This window comes from Sapajus apella, unplaced genomic scaffold, assembly GCF_009761245.1.
Source record: "Sapajus apella isolate SASKATOON/1434 unplaced genomic scaffold, GSC_monkey_1.0 scaffold125, whole genome shotgun sequence".
NCBI classification, from domain to species: domain Eukaryota; kingdom Metazoa; phylum Chordata; class Mammalia; order Primates; family Cebidae; genus Sapajus; species Sapajus apella.
Window position 1 is genome coordinate 4,005,220 of NW_022437065.1, and position 9,133 is coordinate 4,014,352.

General features: G+C 49.1%; 2 pseudogenes across 1 annotated transcript; one reads left to right on the top strand and one right to left on the bottom strand.

Moving 5' to 3' along the window:
- Positions 1–3,277: 3,277 nt before the first annotated feature.
- LOC116539031 lies at positions 3,278–6,821 on the bottom strand (annotated as a pseudogene).
- An 873-nt stretch (positions 6,822–7,694) lies between these two features.
- Positions 7,695–8,263, top strand: LOC116539019 (annotated as a pseudogene). The gene has a single exon (XR_004263893.1). The product of XR_004263893.1 is annotated as a 40S ribosomal protein S10 pseudogene (transcript).
- The last annotated feature ends 870 nt before the right edge of the window (positions 8,264–9,133 follow it).

Below are 9,133 nucleotides of genomic sequence, written 5' to 3' on the forward strand. Positions count from 1 at the left end.
CTGAGTAGCTGGGATTACAGGCACGTGCCACCATGCCCAGCTAATATTTTGTATTTTTAGTAGAGACGGGGTTTCACCATGTTGACCAGGATGGTCTCGATCTCTTGACCTCGTGATCCACCCGCCTCGGCCTCCCAAAGTGCTGGGATTACAGGCTTGAGCCACCGCGCCCGGCCCTGATTAAATTCTTTCTTTCTTTTCTTTCTTTCTGGTTTTTTTTTTTTTTGTCTTCATATGAGCTGTGGTTTTGCTGTAGGACTTTCTGTTTGTTTTGAGATGGAGTCTCAATCTATAGCCCAGGCTGGAGTGCAGTGGTGCAATATCTGGCATTGCAACCTCTGCCTCCCGGGTTCAAGCAATTCTCCTGCCTCAGCTTCCCCAGTAGCTGGGACTCAGCCTTTCCAGTAGCTGGGACTACAGGTGAGAGCTACTACAGCCGGATAATTTTGGTGGTTTTAGTTAGAGATGGGGTTTCACTATGTTGCCCAGGCTGGTCTTGAACTCCTGGCCTCAAGTGATTTGCCCACCTTGGCATCCTGAAGTGCTTGGATTATAGGCGTGAGCCACCACACCCAGACTGATTATTATTATTATTATTATTATTATTAATTATTTTTTGAGATGGAGTTTTGCTTTTGCTGCCCAGGCTGGAGTGCAATGGTACAATCTCAGCTCACTGCAACCTCCGCTTCCTGGGTTCAAGCGATTCTCCTGCCTCAGCCTCTCTAGTAGCTGGGATTAAAGGCGCCCACCACCACGTCCGGCTAATTTTTGTATTTTTAGTGGAGATGGTGTTTCGCCATGTTGGTCAGGCTGGTCTTGAACTCCTGACCTCAGGTGATCCACCTGCCTTGGCCTCCCAAAGTGCTGGAATTACAGGTGTGAGCCACTGCTCCTGGCCCTTAAATTTTCATTATAATAAATACTTGAGCCTCAAAACCTGAGAATGCTTTTCAGCCCTATGTCTAATCAGGACCTTGTCTTATTGATTTTTCCTCCATGATGTCCTCCCCTCATATCCTCCCTTCCTTCCTATTCTTACTGAGGTTTGGTTCACTGTACACTTGACATCTGGCTGTCCAGCCTCAGCTTCTCTCTGCCCCAGTCCACTCTGTACACAACCCCAGTGAATTAGTATCACAACAGCAACATCTCCTCCTCTCACTCCCTGACTCAGAACACTTCAGTTGCTCCCCGCTGCTTACAAAAAAAAGTCCAAACATTTGACTCTCCACAATCAGCCTCAAGCTCCTTTTCCAACCTTTTCTTTTTTTAAATAAGAGATGGGGTCTCGCTATGTTGCCCAGGCTGGAGTGCAGTGGCTATTCACAGGCGCAATCCCACTACTGATCAGTATTGGAGTTTTGACCTGCTCCGTTTCCAACCTGGGCCAGTTCACCCCTCCTTAGGCAACCTGGTGGTCCCCCGCTCCCGGGAGGTCACCATATTGATGCTGAACTTAGTGCGGACACCTGATCGGCATAGTGCACTACAGCCCAGAACTCCTGGGCTCAAGCAATCCTCCCACCTCAACCTCCTGAGTAGCTGGGACTACAGTCATGCGCCACTGCGCCTGGCCCTCTCCAACCTTTTTTTTTTTTTTTAATCTCTTATGATTTTTCTTTTTTGTTTTTGAGACGGAGTCTTGCTGTGTCACCCAGGCTGGAGTGCAGTGGCGCAATCTCAGTTCACTACAACCTCTGCCTCCTGGGTTCAAGCAATTCTCCTGCCTCAGCCTCCCGAGTAGCTGGGATTATAGGTGCCTGCCACCACACCCGGCTCATTTTTTGTAGAGATGGGGGTTTCACCATGTTGGCCAGGCCAGTCTCGAACTCCTGACCTCAGGTGATCCACCGGCCTCGGCCTCCCAAAGTGTTGGGATTACAGATGTGAGCCACCGCACCCGGCCCTCTCATGATTTTTCTAAGCACCCACTTAAACACCAAGGTCAGTAGATGGTCAGCTCCATGAGGTGAAGGACTTGTATCTTTCTTGTTTGTCACCATATTTCCAGCTGTCAGGACCATGCTTTGTGGGTTTTGCTGAGTAAATGAATGAACCATCCCCTCCAACCACTGTTTCCAAAACTCACTGCTTCCAAAAGTTCCTTTGTCATTCCTATCCCGCTCCCCACAAGTCTCTGCACACTAGGTGTCTTCTCCTCATCCTCAGAGCCAACCCCACCAGAAATGGCCTTTTCACTCCCATCTGATGATCTGAATCCTGTCCATGTTTCCAGGTACGACTCAAATTCCAACTTTGAAGTCTTCACAAACATTTTTCTTTCTTTTTCTTCCAAACGATTGCATTTATTCTAAACAAGGGTACAGACCCTAGACTCTCAGAAACACAGCAACGGATAAATATGAAGCTAAGTCAGCTCTGGTGAAACAGTAACAGGGAGACAGCTGCCATCCAGGGCCCCATACCCCACCTTTGGTCCAGACGGCCCCTTGGCCCTGGTGTCCCTGCTGTCGGATCACACTGGACTGGGGTACAGGAGTTGCAGATTCGCTGAGGCTGGTGTCAGGGGAAGCAGGGACTCGAACATGAGCCAGGCTATTCCTCTCCTCCGGGCTAATTTCCCTCCACAACCCAGGGACTTCAGTCTCACATCACATTTTAAAACAGAAAATAGGCAAAATGGGCTGGGCGCAGTGGCTCACACCTGTAATTCCAGCTCTTTGGGAGGCTGAGGCGGCAGATCACGAGATCAAGAGATTGAGATCATCCTGGAGAACATAGTGAAACCCTGTCTCTACTAAAAATACAAAAATTAGCTGGGCGTGGTGGGGCATGCCTGTAATCCCAGCTACTAGGGAGGCTGAGGCAGGAGAATTGCTTGAACCTGGTAGGTGAAGGTTGCAGTGAGCTGAGATCGTGCCACTGCACTCCAGCCTGGTGACAGAGTAAGACTCCTTCTCAAAAAAAAAAAAAGAAAATAGGCAAAATGTTTGGCTAAAATAAAACGAAAATGCTGCGGGGAAGAGACCTGCTGTGCTGGTGGATGGGCTGCCCTGCTCACCTGTGGGAAGGGCAGGGCCAGCAAAGGCAGGAGAGCTCCCAGTGGGCATCTAGGCTGTGTGTGTGTGTGTGGTCCTCCAGGTGGTGCCAGGGAGGATGCAGGGACAGAGACAGTCCAGGCAGACAGCTATCTGGTGAGTAGGGCCCTGCCTGAGGTGTTCTGGCATCAGGAGGTTGCCTGACCCCCAATGGGCATGACACAGGCTCCAGGGAACAAGGGGACATCTGCCCAAAGGATAAAAGGCCAACTTGGTCAGAGCCCAAGCTTTGCCTGCGTCATGGCCCTGGCTCTGCAAAGGGTACCCCCAACTCTGGGGACAAGCTGTGGCCTCAAGCAGCAGCTGGCTATGCTGCTGAAACCAGGACACATCTGTATCACACTCACAGAAGGCTGCGCCATCCAAGTGTGACCGGCCACACTCAGCAACCCTAGGGTAAGCGGGAAAAGAACTCCAGATGTGCCCTGGAGAGCCCCCCACCTCTAAGGAGCCACCTCCCAGGGAGCCCCCACCACCCCATTCTTCAAGTTTGGCTTGAGATTTTAGGAAGCATAATTTCAGGTGAGGAAGAGAACAAAGTCCTGTCCCGGCCCACTCTAGCAAGGATCACTTCCTACCTCATCGGCATCAGAGGAAGTCACATATACAGACAGGACACACACAGCATGCACAGGGCTCGAGGAACCATACCTGCACACCACTCCCACACACACGACATAACCAAGTGGCAGCCAGAGAGGCCCAGGCACACACAGGGGGCCGCCTTTGGGGCATCCACGTAGGCCGGGTTGGAAGGAGGCTGGCTGGTGGGGTAGGGTGCAGCTGCTCCTCCAGTCAGGTTCTCGTGGTAGGTCAGCAGGCCCATGGGCTGGGCCAGGTAAGGTGGTGGGTACTGTTTTGGGTAGGGTGCTGCTGGCACTCCTGGCTGGGGAGGACATGGGGTGGTAGCCCTGGTAGCTTGGTCTAGGGTAGCTGAGCCGCACACTTGGATGCTGAGGGTAAGGGGCATGCACCACAATAGTGGACATGGTGGTGGTCACAACTGGACGCAGTCGACCTCACATCTTGTAGAGGGAGCAGCAGGAGCAGGTGAAGCAGATGATGACAGTGACAACAGACAGCACAAAGATGGTCAGGCTGACGGCCATGGTTACGCCGAACCCCTTATTAGCCTCTGCTTTCACCCAGGGGCTTCCTGTACCCCTGGACTTCCTCTCTTTCCATCAAGGGAGACTCAGTTTCAATTTCCTCTCTTTTCAGAGAAAGGGAAAGCAAATCTCCTCCAGATGACATCAGCCACAGGAAGGACTGCTTCATGAACTTTCGAGCCCACGATGGTACCTTCCTCCTGAGAACAGCTACTGTGTTTTCGGTACTATTCATTCATTAGTTCCACATTTACAAAGGTGAATAGAATGCAGGGCCTGCCGTTGAGGAGCTCACAGTCTAGATGGCTGGCTACATATTGCCTCATGTTGTGTCATGATCTTTTTGTGCATGTGTCTTGTCTCTTCAATTCCATGACAGAAGAGGCCATGTCCTAAACTTCTTTGCCTTTCCCAGAACCCTTACTTAGCATGGTGTTCAATAAACATTCTCTCTCTTTTTTTTTTTTTGATATGGAGTCTCACTCTGTCACCCAGGCTGCAGTGCAGTGGTACAATCTCGGCTCACTTCAAACTCCACCTCCTGGGTTCAAGCGATCCCCTGAGTACCTGGGATTACAGGTGCATGCCACTATGACTTAATTTTTTTTTTTTTTTGTATTTTTAGTAGAGATGGGGTTTTGCCATGTTGGCCAGGCTGGTCTCAAACTCCTGACCTCAGATGATCCACCCACCTCAGTCCCCCAAAGTGCTGGGATTACAGGCGAGAGCCACCACGCCCGGCCAATAAACATCTCTTGAATGAGTAAAATAATTTGATTTGATTTGATACTTTCCCCCTCTGTGGTTTACTTCTGCCACCTAGGTAAAATATCACCCATATGTAGAAATGTATTTTATTTATTTATTATTATTACTATTATTTTTTAGAGAGATGAGGTCTCACTTTGTTGCCCAGACTGGTCTTGAACTCCCGGGCTCAAGTGATCCTCCCACCTCAGCCTCCCAAAGGGCTGGGATTACAGGCGTGAGCCACCGCACCCAGCCTAGAAATTTATAAGTGAGGAAACTGAGGCACGGAATGGTGAAATAACTTGTTCCACACTTCAAGTAACTCATGGTTGCTTCATCCAGAACACATGCTGGACAGCTTTGGAACCAAAGACAGCTATGTGTCCCTGGTAACAGTATTTACATGTCTCTTAGAGTCTGAGATACAAATTGTGCCCCATATACACACATGCAGACTTTATCAAAATCATGCAGATGTTTAAAGTCAGACTTTGGTTTATGCAGAATGATTAATATTTTTTCTTATATTCAATATCAAGTTGTGTGAAAGGTAACACATGATAGATTCAGAAATATTCCAGAGAGGAAAGAGTGGGTGGCAGTTGGTGAGCTGCAGCATTTTTCCTTTCACAGAACAATTCCTGTAGAAGAAACAGCATTGCTGACTTTTTCTATTTTCAGCACAAAGTAACACTTAACTAATTAATATTCAAGTGAAGGTGTATAGCCACAGACCTCATTTAATCGGCAAGTACTGCAAAACAGCAAACTAACTCACAGCAGGGGATGCAAATGGGTGGTCTGCCGGCGAAACTGAGCTCACAGAAAGGGTTTCAAGGTTTCTCAACTTAATTTTGAATACATATGAAATGATATTTATGGCCGGGCGTGGTGGTTCATGCCTGTAATCCCAGGTACTTTGGGAGGCCAAGGCAGGCTTACCTCCCAAAGTACCTGGGATTACGAGGTCAAGAGATCAAGACCATCCTGGCCAACATGGTGAAACCCCATCTCTACCAAAAATACAAAAAAACTAGCTGGGTGTGGTGGTGCACACCTGTAGTCCCAGCTAATCGAGAGGCTGAGGCAGGAGAACTGCTTGAACACGGGAGGCAGAGGTTGCAGTGAGCCGAAATCGTACCACTGCACTCCAGACTGGTGACAGCACGAGGCTCTGTCTCAAAATTAAAAAAAAAAAAAAAAGAAATGATATTTATATATTTTTTCTTTTTTTCTCTTTTTTTGAGACGGAGTTTTGCTCTTTCACCCAGGCTGGAGTGCAGTGGTGCGATCTCAGCTCACTGCAGCCTCTGCCCCCCACCCCCCTGGGTTCAAGCAATTCTCTTGCCTCAGTCTCCTGAGTAGCCGGAGTTACAGGCACCCACCACCACATGTGACTAATTTTTATATTTTTAGTAGAGAGGGGTTTTCACCGTGTTGGCCAGGCTGGTCTTAAACTCCTGACCTCAGGTGATCCACTCGCCGTGGCCTCCCAAAGTGCTGGCATTACAGGCGTGAACCACCACACCCGGCCGATATTTATATTTCTATAAGGCAAGAAAAATACAGGAAAACCAAAGACTCACGTACCCATCAATCCAGCCTAAAAAACAGAACAGTACCAGTAGCCCTGAAGGCTTCTAGACACATACAGTGCACTGAAATAATCGGAATTAGCTGTCAACAGTTACAAATTGGGACATTTCACACAAAAATCTGGATTTCCAGCCTTTCTTGAAAAAGCTGGCACCACTGTGCCTATGTTCCCATAGGGAAATACGGGGCTGGCCTGCATGGAATGGCCATGCGGATCACCCCATCCCACTGTTATCTGTTCTCTGCTGCCTCCTCCATGCACACGACCAGCCCTGGAGGCACCTGCGTTGGTAACCCCTGCCATGCGTTTCCTTTCTGGATTGGCTCCTTCTCCCTAGATGCTGTTCAAGCTCTCCATTTCCCTAGTTCTCCTGCCGCTGCTTTGGGATATCTCCTTTCCTGGTGGAGCAGGACCTTTAAGAGGCACTAGAAGGCCAGGCAAGGTGGTTCATGCCTATAATCCCAGGATATTGAGGGGCTGAGATGGGAGGATCGCTTGAGCCCAGGAGTTCGAGACCAGCCTAGGCAACATAATGAGATGCCATTTCTACCAAAAAAAAAAAAAAATTTTAACCTAGCCAGGCATGGAGGTGCACATCTGTGGTCCTAGCTACTCAGAAGGCTGAGGCAGGAGGTTCACTTGAGTCCAGGAGTTCCAGGATACAATGAGCTATGATCATGCCACTGCAACTCCAGTAAGGGTGACAGAGTGAGACCCTGTCTCTTTAAAAAAAAAAAAAAGTACAAACCACAGTGCTTCAGATAGTCATAAAAAAAAAGAAAAAGAGCCATTAGGCTCCATGGAGATGTGCAGACAAGGAGAAACTGTCTGCCTTCAATGGAAGAGTATCCATGGAGGAAAATGACCTGTGGACCGGGCACGGCGGCTCACACCCATAATCCCAGCACTTTGGGAGGCTGAGGCGGGAGGATCACTTGGGGCCAGGAGTTTGACACCAGCCTGGCAAACATGGTGAAACCCCGTCTCTACTAAAAATACAAAATTTAGCTGGGCATGGTGGTGCACGCCTGTAATCCCAGCTACTCAGGAGGCTGAGGCAGAAGAATCACTTGAACCCGGGAGGTGGAAGCTGCAGTGAGCAAAGATTGCACCATTGCACCAGCCTGGGTGATAGAGTGAGACTCTGTCTCAAAAAATAAAAAATAATAGCCTTTCCAGCCCTGGACCCGGACTCTACAGCCGCCAAGATGTTGATGCCTAAGAAGAACTGTATTGCCATTTATGAACCCCTTTTTAAGGAGGGAGTCATGGTGGCCAAGAAGCATGTCCACATGCCTAAGCACCCGGAGCTGGCAGACAAGAATGTGCCCAACCTTCATGTCATGAAGGACATGCAGTCTCTCAAGTCCCGAGGCTACATGAAGGAACAGTTTGCCTGGAGACATTTCTACTGGTGCCTTACCAATGAGGGTATCCAGTATCTCGGTGATGACCTTCATCTGCCCCTGGAGATTGTGCCTGCCACCCTACACCGCAGCCGTCCAGAGACTGCCAGACCTCGGCCTAAAGGTCTGGAGGGTGAGCAACCCGCAAGACTCACAAGAGGGGAAGCCGACAGAGACACCTACAGATGGAGTGCTGTGCCACCTGGTGCCGACAAGAAAGGTGATGCTGGGGCTGGGTCAGCAACCTAATTCCAGCTTAGAGGCGGATTTGGTCGTGGATGTGGTCAGCCACCTCAGTAAAACTGGAGAGGATTATTTTGCATTGGATACACTTACAGCCAAAAAAAACCTTAAAAATAAATAATAAGGCTGGGTGTGGTGGCTCATGCCTGTGAGCCTAGCACTTTGGGAAGCTGAGGTGGGTGGATCACCTGAGGTCAGGAGTTCAAGACCAGCCTGGCCATCATGGTGAAACCCCATCTTTAAAAAAACAAACAAATAAATAAATAAAAGTAAATAAATAAATAATAAATACCTTGATAGTCACGTCTAGACTGGCGTTTGAGCAAATATTTGGGTGCCGTGACCTAGCCAAGTTGACACATTAAAATTAACTGTTTTTCATTGGCTGGGTGAGTGTGTATGCAGGGATTGGAAGGTGGAAACACAGGTGCCAGAAGGGGGCGTGGTGAACAAAGGTGCCGAGGTGGGAAGAGGCTGAGCATTCTCAGAGAATCGAGAGAAGCCCAGCGGAGGAGCAAAAAGTACAGCATGGGGGTGAGGTGGTAGAAGGGGGCAAAGTGCACAAGAGGGGTGGGGAACCGTGGAGGACAGGAGCAAACGTGACTGGATGAGCGCTAGGTCCACAAGAACCTTGAATGCCGTGGGAGGTGTCAGAGGTTTTCAAGCAAGGAAGTGGCACAATAGGACTGTGTTCAAGAAGAAAACTCTGGTAGACACATAAAGGGTAAGATCGAGGGGGACAGATTGGAAAGTTCTTCCGGACAAATGATCTAGGTTTTTTTGTTGTTTGTTCGTTTGCTTTGAGATGGAGTTTCACTCTTTCACCCAGGCTGGAGTGAAGTGGTGCAATCTCGGCTCACTGCAACCTCTGCCCCACAGGTTCAAATGATTCTCCTGCCTCAGCCTCCTGAGTAGCTGAGATTACAGGTGTCCTCCAACACGCCCAGCTTTTTTTTTTTTTTTTTT